This window comes from Lipophrys pholis, assembly GCF_963383615.2.
Source record: "Lipophrys pholis genome assembly, contig: SCAFFOLD_29, whole genome shotgun sequence".
Taxonomy (NCBI): Eukaryota; Metazoa; Chordata; class Actinopteri; order Blenniiformes; family Blenniidae; genus Lipophrys; species Lipophrys pholis.
Window position 1 is genome coordinate 579434 of NW_028292107.1, and position 21954 is coordinate 601387.

The window sequence follows — 21954 nt, forward strand, 5'->3', positions numbered from 1 at the left end:
AATGGATGGATGGTTTGTGTTCTGGTAATGGAAGGATTGTGTTCTGGTAATGGAAGGTTTGTGTTCTGGTAATGGATAGTTTGTGTTCTGGTAATGGATGGATTCTGTTCTGGTAATGGATGGATTGTGTTCTGGTAATGGATGGATGGTTTGTGTTCTGGTAATGGATGGATTGTGTTCTGGTAATGGATGGATGGTTTGTGTTCTGGTAATGGATGGATTGTTTTCTGGTAATGGATGGATGGTTTGTGTTCTGGTAATGGATGGATTGTGTTCTGGTAATGGAAGGTTTGTGTTCTGGTAAAGGATGGTTTGTGTTCTGGTAATGGATGGTTTGTGTTCTGGTAATGAATGGTTTGTGTTCTGGTAATGGATGGATGGTTTGTGTTCTGGTAATGGATGGTTTGTGTTCTGGTAATGGATGGATTGTGTTCTGGTAATGGATGGATTGTGTTCTGGTAATGGATGGTTTGTGTTCTGGTAATGGATGGATGGTTTGTGTTCTGGTAATGGATGGTTTGTGTTCTGGTAATGGATGGATTGTGTTCTGGTAATGATTGGATGGTTTGTGTTCTGGTAATGGATGGATGGTTTGTGTTCTGGTAATGGATGGATTGTGTTCTGGTAATTGATGGATGGTTTGTGTTCTGGTAATGGATTGTTTGTGTTCTGGTAATGGATGGATTGTGTTCTGGTAATGGATGGATGGTTTGTGTTCTGGTAATGGATGGTTTGTGTTCTGGTAATGGATGGATTGTGTTCTGGTAATGGATGGTTTGTGTTCTGGTAATGGATGGATTGTGTTCTGGTAATGATTGGATGGTTTGTGTTCTGGTAATGGATGGATGGTTTGTGTTCTGGTAATGGATGGATTGTGTTCTGGTAATGGATGGATGGTTTGTGTTCTGGTAATGGATTGTTTGTGTGCTGGTAATGGATGGATTGTGTTCTGGTAATGGATGGATGGTTTGTGTTCTGTTAATGGATGGATGGTTTGTGTTCTGGTAATGGATGGATTGTGTTCTGGTAATGAATGGATGGTTTGTGTTCTGGTAATGGATGTTTTGTGTTCTGGTAATGGATGGATTGTGTTCTGGTAATGGATGGATGGTTTGTGTTCTGGTAATGGATGGATTGTGTTCTGGTAAGGGATGGATGGTTTGTGTTCTGGTAATGGATGGATGGTTTGTGTTCTGGTAATAGATGGATTGTGTTCTGGTAATGGATGGATAGTTTGTGTTCTGGTAATAGATGGATTGTGTTCTGGTAATGGATGGATGGATTGTGTTCTGGTAATGGATGGTTTGTGTTCTGGTAATGGATGGATTGTGTTCTGGTAATGGATGGTTTGTGTTCTGGTAATGGATGGTTTGTGTTCTGGTAATGAATGGATGGTTTGTGTTCTGGTAATGGATGATTTGTGTTCTGGTAATGGATGGATGGTTTGTGTTCTGGTAATGGATGGATGGATTGTGTTCTGGTAATGGATGGATGGTTTGTGTTCTGTTAATGGATGGATGGTTTGTGTTCTGGTAATGGATGGATGGTTTGTGTTCTGGTAATAGATGGATGGTTTGTGTTCTGGTAATGGATGTTTCGTTCTGGTAATGAATGGATGGTTTGTGTTCTGGTAATGGATGGTTTGTGTTCTGGTAATGGATGGATTGTGTTCTGGTAATGATTGGATGGATTGTGTTCTGGTAATGGATGGATGGTTTGTGTTCTGTTAATGGATGGATGGTTTGTGTTCTGGTAATGAATGGATGGTTTGTGTTCTGGTAATGGATGGTTTGTGTTCTGGTAATGGATGGATTGTGTTCTGGTAATGGATGGATGGTTTGTGTTCTGGTAATGGATGGATTGTGTTCTGGTAATGGATGGATGGTTTGTGTTCTGGTAATGGATGGATGGTTTGTGTTCTGGTAATGGATGGATTGTGTTCTGGTAATGGATGGATGGTTTGTGTTCTGGTAATGAATGGATGGTTTGTGTTCTGGTAATGGATGGTTTGTGTTCTAGTAATGGATGGTTTGTGTTCTGGTAATGGATGGATTGTGTTCTGGTAATGGATGGATGGTTTGTGTTCTGGTAATGAATGGATGGTTTGTGTTCTGGTAATGGATGGTTTGTGTTCTAGTAATGGATGGTTTGTGTTCTGGTAATGGATGGATTGTGTTCTGGTAATGGATGGATGGTTTGTGTTCTGGTAATGAATGGATGGTTTGTGTTCTGGTAATGGATGGTTTGTGTTCTAGTAATGGATGGTTTGTGTTCTGGTAATGGATGGATTGTGTTCTGGTAATGGATGGATTGTGTTCTGGTAATGGATGGTTTGTGTTCTGGTTATGGATGGTTTGTGTTCTGGTAATGAATGGATGGTTTGTGTTCTGGTAATGGATGGTTTGTGTTTTGGTAATGGATGGATTGTGTTCTGGTAATGGATTGATGGTTTGTGTTCTGGTAATGGATGGATTGCGTTCTGGTAATGGATGGATTGTTTGTGATCTGGTAATGGATGGATTGTGTTCTGGTAATGGATCGATTGTGTTCTGGTAATGGATGGATGGTTTGTGTTCTGGTAATGGATGGATTGTGTTCTGGTAATGAATGGATGGTTTGTGTTCTGGTAATGGATGGATTGTGTTCTGGTAATGATTGGATGGATTGTGTTCTGGTAATGAATGGATGGTTTGTGTTCTGGTAATGGATGGATTGTGTTCTGGTAATGATTGGATGGATTGTGTTCTGGTAATGGATGGTTTGTGTTCTGGTAATGAATGGATGGTTTGTGTTCTGGTAATGGATGGTTTGTGTTCTGGTAATGGATAGATTGTGTTCTGGTAATGGATGGATGGTTTGTGTTCTGGTAATGGATGGATGGTTTGTGTTCTGGTAATGGATGGATTGTGTTCTGGTAATGGATGGATGGTTTGTGTTCTGGTAATGGATTGTTTGTGTTCTGGTAATGGATGGATTGTGTTCTGGTAATGGATGGATGGTTTGTGTTCTGGTAATGGATGGATTGTGTTCTGGTTATGGATGGATGGTTTGTGTTCTGGTAATGGATGGATGGTTTGTGTTCTGGTAATGGATGTATTGTGTTCTGGTAATGGATGGATGGTTTGTGTTCTGGTAATGGATGGATTGTGTTCTGGTAATGGTTGGATGGTTTGTGTTCTGGTAATGGATGGATGGTTTGTGTTCTGGTAATGGATGGATTGTGTTCTGGTAATGGATGGATGGTTTGTGTTCTGGTAATGGATGGTTTGTGTTCTAGTAATGGATGGTTTGTGTTCTGGTAATGGATGGATTGTGTTCTGGTAATGGATGGATGGTTTGTGTTCTGGTAATGAATGGATGGTTTGTGTTCTGGTAATGGATGGTTTGTGTTCTAGTAATGGATGGTTTGTGTTCTGGTAATGGATTGTTTGTATTCTGGTAATGGATGGATTGTGTTCTGGTAATGGATGGATGGTTTGTGTTCTGGTAATGGATGGTTTGTGTTCTGGTAATGGATGGATTGTGTTCTGGTAATGGATGGATGGTTTGTGTTCTGGTAATGGATGGATGGTTTGTGTTCTGGTAATGGATGGATTGTGTTCTGGTAATGGATGGATGGTTTGTGTTCTGGTAATGGATGGATTGTGTTCTGGTAATGGATGGTTTGTGTTCTGGTAATGAATGGATGGTTTGTGTTCTGGTAATGAATGGTTTGAGTTGTGGTAATGGATGGATTGTGTTCTGGTAATGGATGGATGGTTTGTGTTCTGGTAATGGATGGATTGTGTTCTGGTAATGGATGGTTTGTGTTCTGGTAATGGATGGTTTGTGTTCTGGTAATGAATGGATGGTTTGTGTTCTGGTAATGGATGGTTTGTGTTTTGGTAATGGATGGATTGTGTTCTGGTAATGGATGGATGGTTTGTGTTCTGGTAATGGATTGATTGTGTTCTGGTAATGGATGGATGGTTTGTGTTCTGGTAATGGATGGATTGTGTTCTGGTAATGGATGGTTTGTGTTCTGGTAATGAATGGATGGTTTGTGTTCTGGTAATGGATGGTTTGTGTTCTGGTAATGGATCGATTGTGTTCTGGTAATGGATGGATGGTTTGTGTTCTGGTAATGGATGGATTGTGTTCTGGTAATGAATGGATGGTTTGTGTTCTGGTAATGGATGGTTTGTGTTCTGGTAATGGATGGATTGTGTTCTGGTAATGGATGGATGGTTTGTGTTCTGGTAATGGATGGATGGTTTGTGTTCTGGTAATGGATGGATTGTGTTCTGGTAATGGATGGATGGTTTGTGTTCTGGTAATGGATGGATGGTTTGTGTTCTGGTAATGGATGGATTGTGTTCTGGTAATGGATGGTTTGTGTTCTGGTAATGGATGGATTGTGTTCTGGTAATGGATGGTTTGTGTTCTGGTAATGGATGGTTTGTGTTCTGGTAATGAATGGATGGTTTGTGTTCTGGTAATGGATGGTTTGTGTTCTGGTAATGAATGGATGGTTTGTGTTCTGGTAATGGATGGTTTGTGTTCTAGTAATGGATGGTTTGTGTTCTGGTAATGGATGGATTGTGTTCTGGTAATGGATGGATTGTGTTCTGGTAATGGATGGATGGTTTGTGTTCTGGTAATGGATGGATTGTGTTCTGGTAATGGATGGATGGTTTGTGTTCTGGTAATGGATGGATTGTGTTCTGGTAATGAATGGATGGTTTGTGTTCTGGTAATGGATTGTTTGTGTTCTGGTAATGGATGGATTGTGTTCATGTAATGATTGGATGGTTTGTGTTCTGGTAATGGATGGATGGTTTGTGTCCTGGTAATGGATGGATTGTGTTCTGGTAATGGATGGATGGTTTGTGTTCTGGTAATGGATTGTTTGTGTTCTGGTAATGGATGGATTGTGTTCTGGTAATGGATGGATGGTTTGTGTTCTGGTAATGGATGGATGGTTTGTGTTCTGGTAATAGATGGATTGTGTTCTGGTAATGGATGGATAGTTTGTGTTCTGGTAATGGATGGATTGTGTTCTGGTAATGGATGGATGGTTTGTGTTCTGGTAATGGATGGTTTGTGTTCTGGTAATGGATGGATTGTGTTCTGGTAATCGATGGATTGTGTTCTGGTAATGGATGGATGGTTTGTGTTCTGGTAATGGATGGATTGCGTTCTGGTAATGGATGGATGGTTTGTGTTCTGGTAATGGATGGATTGTGTTCTGGTAATGGATGGTTTGTGTTCTGGTAATGGATGGTTTGTGTTCTGGTAATGGATGGATTGTGTTCTGGTAATGGATGGTTTGTGTTCTGGTAATGGATGGATTGTGTTCTTGTAATGGATGGTTTGTGTTCTGGTAATGGATGGATGGTTTGTGTTCTGGTAATGGATGGTTTGTGTTCTGGTAATGGATGGATTGTGTTCTGGTAATCGATGGATTGTGTTCTGGTAATGGATGGATGGTTTGTGTTCTGGTAATGGATGGATTGCGTTCTGGTAATGGATGGATGGTTTGTGTTCTGGTAATGGATGGATTGTGTTCTGGTAATGGATGGTTTGTGTTCTGGTAATGGATGGTTTGTGTTCTGGTAATGGATGGATTGTGTTCTGGTAATGGATGGTTTGTGTTCTGGTAATGGATGGATTGTGTTCTTGTAATGGATGGTTTGTGTTCTGGTAATGGATGGATGGTTTGTGTTCTGGTAATGGATGGATTGTGTTCTGGTAATGAATGGATGGTTTGTGTTCTGGTAATGGATGGTTTGTGTTCTGGTAATGGATGGATTGTGTTCTGGTAATGATTGGATGGTTTGTGTTCTGGTAATGGATGGATGGTTTGTGTTCTGGTAATGGATGGATTGTGTTCTGGTAATGGATGGATGGTTTGTGTTCTGGTAATGGATTGTTTGTGTTCTGGTAATGGATGGATTGTGTTCTGGTAATGGATGGATGGTTTGTGTTCTGGTAATGGATGGATGGTTTGTGTTCTGGTAATGGATGGTTTGTGTTCTGGTAATGGATGGATTGTGTTCTGGTAATGGATGGATGGTTTGTGTTCTGGTAATGGATGGATGGTTTGTGTTCTGGTAATAGATGGATTGTGTTCTGGTAATGGATGGATGGTTTGTGTTCTGGTAATGGATGGATTGTGTTCTGGTAATGGATGGATGGTTTGTGTTCTGGTAATGGATGGTTTGTGTTCTGGTAATGGATGGATTGTGTTCTGGTAATGGATGGATTGTGTTCTGGTAATGGATGGTTTGTGTTCTGGTAATGGATGGATGGTTTGTGTTCTGGTAATGGATGGTTTGTGTTCTGGTAATGTATGGATTCTGTTCTGGTAATGGATGGATTGTGTTCTGGTAATGGATGGATGGTTTGTGTTCTGGTAATAGATGGATTGTGTTCTGGTAATGGATGGATGGTTTGTGTTCTGGTAATGGATGGATTGTGTTCTGGTAATGGATGGTTTGTGTTCTGGTAATGAATGGATGGTTTGTGTTCTGGTAATGGATTGTTTGTGTTCTGGTAATGGATGGATTGTGTTCTGGTAATGGATGGATGGTTTGTGTTCTGGTAATGGATGGATTGTGTTCTGGTAATGGATGGTTTGTGTTCTGGTAATGAATGGATGGTTTGTGTTCTGGTAATGGATGGTTTGAGTTCTGGTAATGGATGGATTGTGTTCTGGTAATGGATGGATGGTTTGTGTTCTGGTAATGGATGGATTGTGTTCTGGTAATGGATGGTTTGTGTTCTGGTAATGGATGGTTTGTGTTCTGGTAATGAATGGATGGTTTGTGTTCTGGTAATGGATGGATTGTGTTCTGGTAATGGATGGATGGTTTGTGTTCTGGTAATGGATGGATGGTTTGTGTTCTGGTAATGGATGGATTGTGTTCTGGTAATGGATGGTTTGTGTTCTGGTAATGGATGGATTGTGTTCTGGTAATGGATGGTTTGTGTTCTGGTAATGGATGGTTTGTGTTCTGGTAATGAATGGATGGTTTGTGTTCTGGTAATGGATGGTTTGTGTTCTGATAATGGATCGATTGTGTTCTGGTAATGGATGGATGGTTTGTGTTCTGGTAATGGATGGTTTGTGTTCTGGTAATGAATGGATGGTTTGTGTTCTGGTAATGGATGGTTTGTGTTCTAGTAATGGATGGTTTGTGTTCTGGTAATGGATGGATTGTGTTCTGGTAATGGATGGATTGTGTTCTGGTAATGGATGGATGGTTTGTGTTCTGGTAATGGATGGATTGTGTTCTGGTAATGGATGGATGGTTTGTGTTCTGGTAATGGATGGATTGTGTTCTGGTAATGAATGGATGGTTTGTGTTCTGGTAATGGATTGTTTGTGTTCTGGTAATGGATGGATTGTGTTCATGTAATGATTGGATGGTTTGTGTTCTGGTAATGGATGGATGGTTTGTGTCCTGGTAATGGATGGATTGTGTTCTGGTAATGGATGGATGGTTTGTGTTCTGGTAATGGATTGTTTGTGTTCTGGTAATGGATGGATTGTGTTCTGGTAATGGATGGATGGTTTGTGTTCTGGTAATGGATGGATGGTTTGTGTTCTGGTAATAGATGGATTGTGTTCTGGTAATGGATGGATAGTTTGTGTTCTGGTAATGGATGGATTGTGTTCTGGTAATGGATGGATGGTTTGTGTTCTGGTAATGGATGGTTTGTGTTCTGGTAATGGATGGATTGTGTTCTGGTAATCGATGGATTGTGTTCTGGTAATGGATGGATGGTTTGTGTTCTGGTAATGGATGGATTGCGTTCTGGTAATGGATGGATGGTTTGTGTTCTGGTAATGGATGGATTGTGTTCTGGTAATGGATGGTTTGTGTTCTGGTAATGGATGGTTTGTGTTCTGGTAATGGATGGATTGTGTTCTGGTAATGGATGGTTTGTGTTCTGGTAATGGATGGATTGTGTTCTTGTAATGGATGGTTTGTGTTCTGGTAATGGATGGATGGTTTGTGTTCTGGTAATGGATGGATTGTGTTCTGGTAATGAATGGATGGTTTGTGTTCTGGTAATGGATGGTTTGTGTTCTGGTAATGGATGGATTGTGTTCTGGTAATGATTGGATGGTTTGTGTTCTGGTAATGGATGGATGGTTTGTGTTCTGGTAATGGATGGATTGTGTTCTGGTAATGGATGGATGGTTTGTGTTCTGGTAATGGATTGTTTGTGTTCTGGTAATGGATGGATTGTGTTCTGGTAATGGATGGATGGTTTGTGTTCTGGTAATGGATGGATGGTTTGTGTTCTGGTAATGGATGGTTTGTGTTCTGGTAATGGATGGATTGTGTTCTGGTAATGGATGGATGGTTTGTGTTCTGGTAATGGATGGATTGTGTTCTGGTAATGGATGGTTTGTGTTCTGGTAATGGATGGATTGTGTTCTTGTAATGGATGGTTTGTGTTCTGGTAATGGATGGATGGTTTGTGTTCTGGTAATGGATGGATTGTGTTCTGGTAATGAATGGATGGTTTGTGTTCTGGTAATGGATGGTTTGTGTTCTGGTAATGGATGGATTGTGTTCTGGTAATGATTGGATGGTTTGTGTTCTGGTAATGGATGGATGGTTTGTGTTCTGGTAATGGATGGATTGTGTTCTGGTAATGGATGGATTGTGTTCTGGTAATGGATGGTTTATGTTCTGGTAATGGATGGATGGTTTGTGTTCTGGTAATGGATGGTTTGTGTTCTGGTAATGTATGGATTCTGTTCTGGTAATGGATGGATTGTGTTCTGGTAATGGATGGTTTGAGTTCTGGTAATGGATGGATTGTGTTCTGGTAATGGATGGTTTGTGTTCTGGTAATGGATGGATGGTTTGTGTTCTGGTAATAGATGGATTGTGTTCTGGTAATGGATGGATGGTTTGTGTTCTGGTAATGGATGGATTGTGTTCTGGTAATGGATGGTTTGTGTTCTGGTAATGAATGGATGGTTTGTGTTCTGGTAATGGATTGTTTGTGTTCTGGTAATGGATGGATTGTGTTCTGGTAATGGATGGATGGTTTGTGTTCTGGTAATGGATGGATTGTGTTCTGGTAATGGATGGTTTGTGTTCTGGTAATGAATGGATGGTTTGTGTTCTGGTAATGGATGGTTTGAGTTCTGGTAATGGATGGATTGTGTTCTGGTAATGGATGGATGGTTTGTGTTCTGGTAATGGATGGATTGTGTTCTGGTAATGGATGGTTTGTTTTCTGGTAATGGATGGTTTGTGTTCTGGTAATGAATGGATGGTTTGTGTTCTGGTAATGGATGGTTTGTGTTTTGGTAATGGATGGATTGTGTTCTGGTAATGGATGGTTTGTGTTCTGGTAATGGATGGTTTGTGTTATGGTAATGGATGGATGGTTTGTGTTCTGGTAATGGATGGATTGTGTTCTGGTAATGGATGGATGGTTTGTGTTCTGGTAATGGATGGATTGTGTTCTGGTAATGGATGGATGGTTTGTGTTCTGGTAATGGATGGATGGTTTGTGTTCTGGTAATGGATGGATTGTTTGTGTTCTTTTAATGAATGGATGGTTTGTGTTCTGGTAATGAACTGATGGTTTGTGTTCTGGTAATGGATGGTTTGTGTTCTAGTAATGGATGGTTTGTGTTCTGGTAATGGATGGTTTGTGTTCTGGTAATGAATGGTTTGTGTTCTGGTAATGGATGGATTGTGTTCTGGTAATGGATGGATGGTTTGTGTTCTGGTAATGGATGGATGGTTTGTGTTCTGGTAATGGATGGATTGTGTTCTGGTAATGGATGGATGGTTTGTGTTCTGGTAATGGATGGATTGTGTTCTGGTAATGGATGGATTGTGTTCTGGTAATGGATGGATTGTGTTCTGGTAATGGATGGATGGTTTGTGTTCTGGTAATGGATGGATTGCGTTCTGGTAATGGATGGATGGTTTGTGTTCTGGTAATGGATGGATTGTGTTCTGGTAATGGATGGTTTGTGTTCTGGTAATGGATGGTTTGTGTTATGGTAATGGATGGATGGTTTGTGTTCTGGTAATGGATGGTTTGTGTTCTGGTAATGGATGGATTGTGTTCTGGTAATGGATGGATTGTGTTCTGGTAATGAATTGATGGTTTGTGTTCTGGTAATGGATGGTTTGTGTTTTGGTAATGGATGGATTGTGTTCTGGTAATGGATGGATGGTTTGTGTTCTGGTAATGGATGTTTTGTGTTCTGGTAATGGATCGATTGTGTTCTGGTAATGGATGGATGGTTTGTGTTCTGGTAATAGATGGATTGTGTTCTGGTAATGAATGGATGGTTTGTGTTCTGGTAATGGATGGTTTGTGTTCTGGTAATGGATGGATTGTGTTCTGGTAATGGATGGATGGTTTGTGTTCTGGTAATGGATGGATGGTTTGTGTTCTGGTAATGGATGGATGGTTTGTGTTCTGGTAATGGATGGATTGCGTTCTGGTAATGGATGGATGGTTTGTGTTCTGGTAATGGATGGATTGTGTTCTGGTAATGGATGGTTTGTGTTCTGGTAATGGATGGATTGTGTTCTGGTAATGGATGGTTTGTGTTCTGGTAATGGATGGATTGTGTTCTGGTAATGGATGGTTTGTGATCTGGTAATGGATGGATTGTGTTCTGGTAATGGATGGATGGTTTGTGTTCTGGTAATGGATGGATTGCGTTCTGGTAATGGATGGATGGTTTGTGTTCTGGTACTGGATGGATTGTGTTCTGGTAATGGATGGTTTGTGTTCTGGTAATGGATGGATTGTGTTCTGGTAATGGATGGTTTGTGTTCTGGTAATGGATGATTTGTGTTCTGGTAATGAATGGATGGTTTGTGTTCTGGTAATGGATGGTTTGTGTTCTGGTAATGGATGGATTGTGTTCTGGTAATGGATGGATGGTTTGTGTTCTGGTAATGGATGGATGGTTTGTGTTCTGGTAATGGATGGATGGATTGTGTTCTGCTAATGAATGGATGGTTTGTGTTCTTGTAATGGATGGTTTGTGTTCTGGTAATGGATGGATTGTGTTCTGGTAATGATTGGATGGTTTGTGTTCTGGTAATGGATGGATGGTTTTTGTTCTGGTAATGGATGGATTGTGTTCTGGTAATGGATGGATGGTTTGTGTTCTGGTAATGGATTGTTTGTGTTCTGGTAATGGATGGATTGTGTTCTGGTAATGGATGGATGGTTTGTGTTCTGGTAATGGATGGATTGTTTGTGTTCTGGTAATGGATGGTTTGTGTTCTGGTAATGGATGGATTGTGTTCTGGTAATGGATGGATGGTTTGTGTTCTGGTAATGGATGGATGGTTTGTGTTCTGGTAATAGATGGATTGTGTTCTGGTAATGGATGGATGGTTTGTGTTCTGGTAATGGATGGTTTGTGTTCTGGTAATGGATGGATTGTGTTCTGGTTAACGATGGATTGTGTTCTGGTAATGGATGGATGGTTTGTGTTCTGGTAATGGATGGATTGCGTTCTGGTAATGGATGGATGGTTTGTGTTCTGGTAATGGATGGATTGTGTTCTGGTAATGGATGGTTTGTGTTCTGGTAATAGATGGTTTGTGTTCTGGTAATGGATCGATTGTGTTCTGGTAATGGATGGATGGTTTGTGTTCTGGTAATGGATGGATTGTGTTCTGGTAATGAATGGATGGTTTGTGTTCTGGTAATGGATGGTTTGTGTTCTGGTAATGGATGGATTGTGTTCTGGTAATGGATGGATGGTTTGTGTTCTGGTAATGGATGGATGGTTTGTGTTCTGGTAATGGATGGATTGTGTTCTGGTAATGGATGGATGGTTTGTGTTCTGGTAATGGATGGATTGTGTTCTGGTAATGGATGGATGGTTTGTGTTCTGGTAATGGATGGATGGTTTGTGTTCTGGTAATGGATGGATTGTTTGTGTTCTGGTAATGAATGGATGGTTTGTGTTCTGGTAATGAATGGATGGTTTGTGTTCTGGTAATGGATGGTTTGTGTTCTAGTAATGGATGGTTTGTGTTCTGGTAATGGATGGTTTGTGTTCTGGTAATGGATGGATGGTTTGTGTTCTGGTAATGGATGGATGGTTTGTGTTCTGGTAATGGATGGATGGTTTGTGTTCTGGTAATGGATGGATTGCGTTCTGGTAATGGATGGATGGTTTGTGTTCTGGTAATGGATGGATTGTGTTCTGGTAATGGATGGTTTGTGTTCTGGTAATGGATGGATTGTGTTCTGGTAATGGATGGTTTGTGTTCTGGTAATGGATGGATTGTGTTCTGGTAATGGATGGTTTGTGATCTGGTAATGGATGGATTGTGTTCTGGTAATGGATGGATGGTTTGTGTTCTGGTAATGGATGGATTGCGTTCTGGTAATGGATGGATGGTTTGTGTTCTGGTAATGGATGGATTGTGTTCTGGTAATGGATGGTTTGTGTTCTGGTAATGGATGGATTGTGTTCTGGTAATGGATGGTTTGTGTTCTGGTAATGGATGATTTGTGTTCTGGTAATGAATGGATGGTTTGTGTTCTGGTAATGGATGGTTTGTGTTCTGGTAATGGATGGATTGTGTTCTGGTAATGGATGGATGGTTTGTGTTCTGGTAATGGATGGATGGTTTGTGTTCTGGTAATGGATGGATGGATTGTGTTCTGCTAATGAATGGATGGTTTGTGTTCTTGTAATGGATGGTTTGTGTTCTGGTAATGGATGGATTGTGTTCTGGTAATGATTGGATGGTTTGTGTTCTGGTAATGGATGGATGGTTTTTGTTCTGGTAATGGATGGATTGTGTTCTGGTAATGGATGGATGGTTTGTGTTCTGGTAATGGATTGTTTGTGTTCTGGTAATGGATGGATTGTGTTCTGGTAATGGATGGATGGTTTGTGTTCTGGTAATGGATGGATTGTTTGTGTTCTGGTAATGGATGGTTTGTGTTCTGGTAATGGATGGATTGTGTTCTGGTAATGGATGGATGGTTTGTGTTCTGGTAATGGATGGATGGTTTGTGTTCTGGTAATAGATGGATTGTGTTCTGGTAATGGATGGATGGTTTGTGTTCTGGTAATGGATGGTTTGTGTTCTGGTAATGGATGGATTGTGTTCTGGTTAACGATGGATTGTGTTCTGGTAATGGATGGATGGTTTGTGTTCTGGTAATGGATGGATTGCGTTCTGGTAATGGATGGATGGTTTGTGTTCTGGTAATGGATGGATTGTGTTCTGGTAATGGATGGTTTGTGTTCTGGTAATAGATGGTTTGTGTTCTGGTAATGGATCGATTGTGTTCTGGTAATGGATGGATGGTTTGTGTTCTGGTAATGGATGGATTGTGTTCTGGTAATGAATGGATGGTTTGTGTTCTGGTAATGGATGGTTTGTGTTCTGGTAATGGATGGATTGTGTTCTGGTAATGGATGGATGGTTTGTGTTCTGGTAATGGATGGATGGTTTGTGTTCTGGTAATGGATGGATTGTGTTCTGGTAATGGATGGATGGTTTGTGTTCTGGTAATGGATGGATTGTGTTCTGGTAATGGATGGATGGTTTGTGTTCTGGTAATGGATGGATGGTTTGTGTTCTGGTAATGGATGGATTGTTTGTGTTCTGGTAATGAATGGATGGTTTGTGTTCTGGTAATGAATGGATGGTTTGTGTTCTGGTAATGGATGGTTTGTGTTCTAGTAATGGATGGTTTGTGTTCTGGTAATGGATGGTTTGTGTTCTGGTAATGAATGGTTTGTGTTCTGGTAATGGATGGATTGTGTTCTGGTAATGGATGGATGGTTTGTGTTCTGGTAATGGATTGTTTGTGTTCTGGTAATGGATGGATTGTGTTCTGGTAATGGATGGATGGTTTGTGTTCTGGTAATGGATGGATTGTGTTCTGGTAATGGATGGATGGTTTGTGTTCTGGTAATGGATGGATTGTGTTCTGGTAATGGATGGTTTGTGTTCTGGTAATGAATGGATGGTTTGTGTTCTGGTAATGGATGGATTGTTTTCTGGTAATGGATGGTTTGTGTTCTGGTAATGGATGGTTTGTGTTCTGGTAATGAATGGTTTGTGTTCTGGTAATGGATGGTTTGTGTTCTGGTAATAGATGGTTTGTGTTCTGGTAATGGATGGTTTGTGTTCTGGTAATGGATGACTTGTGTTCTGGTAATGGATGGTTTGTGTTCTGGTAATGGATGGTTTGTGTTCTGGTAATGGACCATCAAAGCAGCAGTTCCATTGTTCCGCTGAAGAAATGGAACTACTGACCATCAGGTACAAAAACAAACCCTGAGCTAAACAAAATACTAACACAATGGAGTTTTATACTTTAAGGGTGATTGTGGCTCAGTGGTAGAGTCGGTCGTCCAATAACTGGAGGGTTGGCAGTTTGAATCCCACTCTATCAAAAATGCATTGTCATTGTGTCCTTGGGCAAGCCCACATTGCCTCGTATGAATGTTGGTGGTGGTCGGAGGGGCTGTTGGTGCAAAATGGCAACTACGCCTCTGTCAGCAGCCCCAGAGCAGCTGTGGCTACAACGTAGCTTAGCATCACTGGTGGGACTGGAATGAATGAATAATGGTCTCTGGATGTGCTTTGAGTCAGCGTGAAGAAAGTACTATATAAATCCAATTATTACAGTTTTCTTGCATCCCACAGGCCCTAATGGGTACTAATGGGTACTAATGGGTACTAACCAGGCACAGTTGGTGGTAGTAATGATTGTGTGAAATGACTGATTAGTTATGCTTTACATCCACAAGACAAGAGGATCGTTAGAATGTGTTTGTGAATTCACACTTTATATAGACAAAGAGCATTTAGACATAGAGCATATAGACATAGAGCTTAATACATAGAGCATATAGACATAGAGCATATAGACTTCGAGCATATAGACATAGAGCATGTAGACATAGAGCATATAGACATAGAGCATGTAGACATGGAGCATATAAACATAGTGCATGTAGACATAGAGCATGTGGACATAGAGCATGTAGACATAGAGCATATAGACATCGAGCATATAGACATAGAGCATATAGACATAGAGTATATAGACATAGAGCATTTAGACATAGAGCATGTAGACATAGAGCATGTAGACATAGAGAATGTTGACATAGAGCATATAGACATAGAGCTTGTAGACATAGAGCATGTAGACATAGAATATATAGACATAGGTCTTGTAGACATAGAACATGTAGACATAGAGCATATAGACACCGATCATATAGACATAGAGTATATATATATAGAGCATGTAGACATAGAGCATGTAGACATAGAGCTAGTAGACATATAGTATATAGACATAGAGAATATAGACATAGAGCATATAGAAATAGAGCATATAGACATTGAGTATGTAGGCAAAGAGCATGTAGAGATAGAGCATATAGACAGAGAGTATATAGACATATAGCATGTAGACATATAGTTTGTAGACATATAGTATGTAGACATAGAGTATGTAGACATAGAGCATATAGACATAGAGCATAAAGACATAGAGCATTTAGACATAGATTATATAGACATATAGTATGTATACATAGAGTATGTAGACATAGAGCATATAGACATAGAGCATAAAGACATAGAGCATGTAGACATAGATTATATAGACATAGAGTATGTAGACATATAGTATGTAGACAGAGTATGTAGACATAGAGCATATCGACATAGAGCATATAGACACCGAGCATATAGACATAGAGTATTTTGACATAGAGCATGTAGACATATAGCATTGGACATAGAGCATATAGACATAGAGTATATAGACATAGAGCATTTAGACATGGAGCATGTAGACATAGAGCATGTAGACATACAGTATATAGACATAGAGTATATAGACATAGAGCATATAGAAATAGAGCATATAGACATTGAGTATGTAGGCAAAGAGCATGTAGAGATAGAGCATATAGACAGAGAGTATATAGACACATAGCATGTAGACATATAGTTTGTAGACATATAGTATGTAGACATAGAGTATGTAGACATAGAGCATATAGACATAGAGCATAAAGACATAGAGCATATAGACATAGAGTATTTTGACATAGAGCATGTAGACATATAGCATTAAGACATAGAGCATATAGACATAGAGTATATAGACATAGAGCATTTAGACATAGAGCATGTAGACATAGAGCATGTAGACATACAGTATATAGACATAGAGTATATAGACATAGAGCATGTAGACATAGTGCATGTAGACATAGAGTATGTAGACATAGAGTATGTAGACACAGAGCATGAAGACATAGAGCATATAGACATAGAGAATAAATACTTATAGTATATAGACATAGGGCATATAGACATAGAGCATGTAGACATAGAGCATATAGACATAGAGCATATAGACATTGAGTACGTAGACAAAGAGCATGTAGAGATAGAGCATATAGACATAGAGTATATAGACATATAGCATGTAGACATAGAGCATGTAGACATAGAGCATGTAGACAAAGAGTATATAGTCATAGAGCATATATAGACATAGAGTCTATAGACATAGAGTACGTAGACATAGAACATGTAGAGATAGAGCATATAGACATCGAGCATATAGACATAGAGCAAGTAGACATAGAGCATGTAGCCATAGAGCATAAAGATATAGAGCATATAGACATATAGCATATAGATATAGAGCAAGTAGACATAGAGCATATAGATATAGAGCATTTAGACATAGAGCATGTAGACATAGTCTATGTCGACATAGAGTATGTTGGAATAATTCTATGTAAAGTTATCACGAATGGATGGATGATGGAAGGATGGATTGGTAGATGGATGGATGAATGGATGAATGACAGATGGATGACAGATTGATGGATGGATGGATGGATGATGGATGGATGGATGTAAGGAATGTTGATGGATGATGGATGGAGGGTGGGATGAATGGATGAATGACGGATAGATGATTGATGGATGGATGGATGGATGGAATGAAGGATGATGGATGGATTGATGGATCGAAGGATGGAATGGTAGATGAAGGATTCATGATGGATGAATGGATGGATGATGGATGGAAGGAAGGAAGGAAGGAAGGATGGATTGGTAGATGGATGGATGAATGGATGAATGACGGATGGATGGATGACAGATTGATGGATGGATGGATGATGGATGGATGGAAGGAAGGTTGATGAATGGATGGATGGAGGGAGGGATGGATGGATGGTTGGATGAATGATGGATTGCTGGATGGATGGATGGATGGATGGATGGAAGGAAGGATGATGGATGGATTGTTCGATCGATTGATGGATCGAATGATGGATTGGTAGATGATGGATGCATGATGGATGAATGGATGGATGATGGATGGAAGGAAGGATGATGGATGGATTGATAGATGGAAGGATGGATTGATAGATGAATGGATGGATGGGTGAGGAAGGATGGATTGGTAAATGGATGATTGATGGATAGATGACATATGGATGGATTGAACGATGGATTGGTAGATGGATGGATGGATGAGGAAGGATGGATTGGTAGATGGATGGATGGATGGCAAATGGATGGAAGGATGGACGTAAGGATGGACGGAAGGATGGATTGGTAGATGGATGGATGGATGAATGACGGATGGATGACATATTGATAAATGGATGGATGGATGGATTGGTAGATGGATGGATGGAGGAATGACGGATGGATGACAGATTGATAAATGGATGGATGGATGGATGATGGATGGATAGATGAAGGAAGGAAGGTATATGAATTGATGGATGGATCGAGGGATGGGTGGATGAATGAGGGATAGATGACAGATGGATGGATGAATGGATGGATGATGGATGGATGGAACAATGGATTGATGGATGGAAGGAAGGATGGATGGATGACAGATGGATGGATGGATGGAAGGATGGATTGGTATATGGATTGATGGATGGATGAGAGATGGATGGATGGATGGAAGGATGATTGGTAGATGGATTGATGGATCAGGAAGGATGGATTGGTGGATGGATGACGAATGGATGGATGGAAGGAAGGATGATGGTTGGATGGATGGATGGATGGATGGATGGATGGATGGATGGATGGATGGATGGATGGATGGATGGATGGATGGATGGATGAAACGATACACCACTGCCAGTAGGAATGTCGTAGAGATCAAACCAAAACTCACTTGTTCATCTCATCAAGATCTAAAAATCACGTGTTGACACTCCTCATCTAAATCCTACAGGAAATCTGCAATTTGCTTTTGTGGCCACGCCTTAAACTTTAATATTCGCCATCAAACAGGAAGTCTACTTTCACTAGAGTTTTGCATTTCCAGAAGAAAATTCAAGTGTGAATGCTGAAGGGGCTGAATAAAGCTGCTTTCTCCTTTGAATAAATCTCCTTTGATCCATGGCTCCATGGCATCTCCAATGCTGAGATCACAGCAGATCAAAGCAGATTGAAAGGAGATCAGCTTCTGTTGCAGATCAAACCCACTGAGCTAGTGACATTTATAGACGTCCAAGACCGTCCATCAATCCAGGCCGTAATTCTGGACGTCTATTTGACAGCCAGAACTAGTTGACAAATGACACATAAAATTGATGGACATCTAAGACATCCAGAGTCAGTTGAAAGAGACAGGTCACAAGCTGTCTGTTAAGTCAAACAACCTGTATAATTATTGATTTGTCATTATTATATAGTTTGTGGTCTAATCAAACCTGTTTTAAAATGTAATTTTAATTTGTTAGGTTTATCCTATCAAATACAATTACATAAATCACATTTTGTATTACCAGTATTATGTAAATTAAAATCTGAGTATTGTTACATTATATAGTTTGTATTTTTGAAAGATTCGGTTTGTATTGAAAATCAAATTCATTATTTAAATAGAACAATATTTGTGATCAAATGTACGAGTGAAGTTTTAAGAGCTGTATTCGACATCAACTTCCTTCTGTTTGAGCTTTCAAAGTAAAGCTCAAGCTATGATCTCTCCCAGTCACTTCATAAATGTAATGTTGTCAGGGACTACTGGTATTTGAACCCAGGATCTTCTGATTACTACACAGGTACTTTGACCAGCTAAGCCACAGCGCCCCCTTCAGCACATTTTTAGTGCTGCATTACCTGTCGGAGGTCTTGTATTCTCCACCTTTGCTTGTATCATATACAATTTGATGTTACTTTTAAATTTTTATTAAAACCAAAGACACAAATTCAACAACACTCAAGCCACAAGTCATCAAAACAGGGGCAGTTTTCCAATACCTATACTGTCCGTACTTGTGTTCTCGTGTACCTGTGTGTCCTCGCTCTGCCGACTTTATCGAGGATGCATCGACACGGACCTGTGTAGGCTTGGGAAGCCAATTTACCCATAATGCATTTGGCAAGAGAAGCCAAAGGAGGAAACACACAACGGTGAGTGAAAAATCTGAAATCTTAGCGTCATTGTTTAACAGAGTGTAGTTTTAAGAGTGTTTTAGGCCAGAATATAGTTGTTTAAAATGTTGTTATGAGGTTGTGTTATGGAAATCTTGTTTAGTCTGATAAAGAATGGTGTGTAATGTTCAGTCTGTGTTCAGGGATGACCTGTGTCGGCACTGTTCAAACCTCTGAGCTGCTTTTGGTGTCCTTCAATACAGACTCAAAACAGTTTCAGCCTTTAAGAAGGAACTGTCTGACTTCAGAGTGAGACAAACTCCTGGACAATCATGCAGAGGTTGGACTGGGACTTTGTCTCTTCTTGCAAGAATAATGTAATAAAATGGTCTTAAACTTTCTCAAACGGCTCTCAGTCTGATTCCTGTGTTTTCTGTCTCCATGGGGTTTTCTTACCAGGAAAAGTCTCCTGACAACTTGGTCCTTGGAGCCGGATTCCAACGTCCCTCTCGTCTCCAGGATCGGAGCTGAAACGTGCCGCTCAGGCTTTTCCTACAAAATGTCCTCCAGCTGAATTGTTGTAGGACAGATCCACTGGAGGTGAGAGGGGGACGGAATCCCAACAACAGTAAACAAACAGAGACAGATCCAGGATCAACTGAGACTGAGTGAGTTCTCTTTTGTATGAAAGATCCTCTTGTATGGGTGGGACGGTGTGGACATCCGTCCATAGGGTGAGTAAGGCTGCACAGTGAGGTCAAAGTGAAGACCAGCTTATTCCAGACAAATGATATCGGGTCAAACTTGTCCTTACTCGGTGTTGGTATTTAAGGTTACCCTGTTTCAGGGAGGTCAAAGTGAATATAATATTCTGGACAAACAATATCGGGTCTACTTTCCTTAATGCTGAATAGGCATTTTTCTGCTACTAAAGTTGGGTGGTAGATATCCAGCGGTGTCTCAGTGTAAAGTGACGAGGACGTGACGACGACCTGCCCTGACGCGAGGTGAAATGCACTCGATTGTGCCAAGGTCAGACCATGAACACACACATACAGAGTTAGAGAAAGAAGGGATGCAACTACACACACGGTGGTGAGAACATTCCAGTGGGAACACATCAACATGAGTTTAAACTAGAGATTTGGTGGATCTAATACGATTTTTGATATATGCAATGAAATTCATGACCTTGGAAACAGCCATCTTAAAAAAAAAACAACAACCGTCAAATTAAGAAACTAATAAGATGATTCTCAAAAAAAATACATTTGTGGATAATAGATTACCTCTGCTGAAACAAAGTAATGATGATCAGACATAATCTATATAGAACTTAAACGAAGCAAAAGCACTTTAACTTAGAGCTAGTTTATGATCTGTTGCTTTAATGAGCCATGGAGGATGTCATGTCTCAACAGGAGGGAAGGTATCTATATCAATCAAGTACTCACAACATATGGATTCTTAAATTATTGTAAAATAAGTTGTTCACAATGACCAATATGTGCTAAACATAACTCGCAGGGTGCCATGAGACCAAAATGAGCTACATTTCCAGAACCACAATATCCATTTCAACAAGTATGCATGTACTGTATTGAACTATCCAAATGTGAAGGTAAAAATACTGTTTAGTGATAATACTCTTTCTCTAAAGGGGTTGGAGTGTTTCCAACAAGCACACCAGATGCATCAACAGTGGCTAAAGCCTTGGTGAAAAGAATAATACTCCGGTTTGGCATACCAGAAAACCTTTACAGTGATAAAGGTACTCATTTTGTGAAGGAAGTAATAAAACAAATAAGAAAACATTTTGACATCCAGTTAAAAAAACCATTGCGCTGACCATCCACAATCAGCAGGGTTAGTGGAAAGACATAATGGTATTCTTAGAAATAAACTTAAGAAAACAATGGAAGAAACAAACATGAACTGGGTACAATGTTTACCATTAGTAAAGTTACACATGAGAGTAACACCCACAGGGAAAGGTTTAACTCCATTTGAATTAATATATGGACGGCAATATATTATTCCACAACTTAGAGCTTTTTCTAAACCTCATGAAGAAGTTCTTCAGACCTTGACTGGCTACATGGCACCAATGTTAGTGAAACAGGAGATATCATTTACAAACTCTGTTCCAGGTTCACCTGTTGTGACCCAAGATTCACCTGTGAAACCAGGAGCTTGGGTGCTGATAAGTGAGAGTCATATGGAGACACAACACTGTGTAGGCAGGCCTGAGTAGCTCAGATGGTAGAGCATCAGACTTTTAATCTGAGGGTCCAGGGTTCAAGTCCCTGTTCAGGCTCTTCATGGAAAGAAACCTGAAACTGAACAGAATAACTATTGCAGCAGGATAAACCTAACCTGTCTCGTTATGGTCTACATCAGGGTGTCCAAACTGAGTGCATGTTTTAGTTCTCTGCCTGCTTCAGCATACCTGAATCTAATGATGACATCATCACCAAGGTTGTGAAAAAGAACAATAATGAGCCTTTCATTACAAAGTGCATGGGAGAGGCAC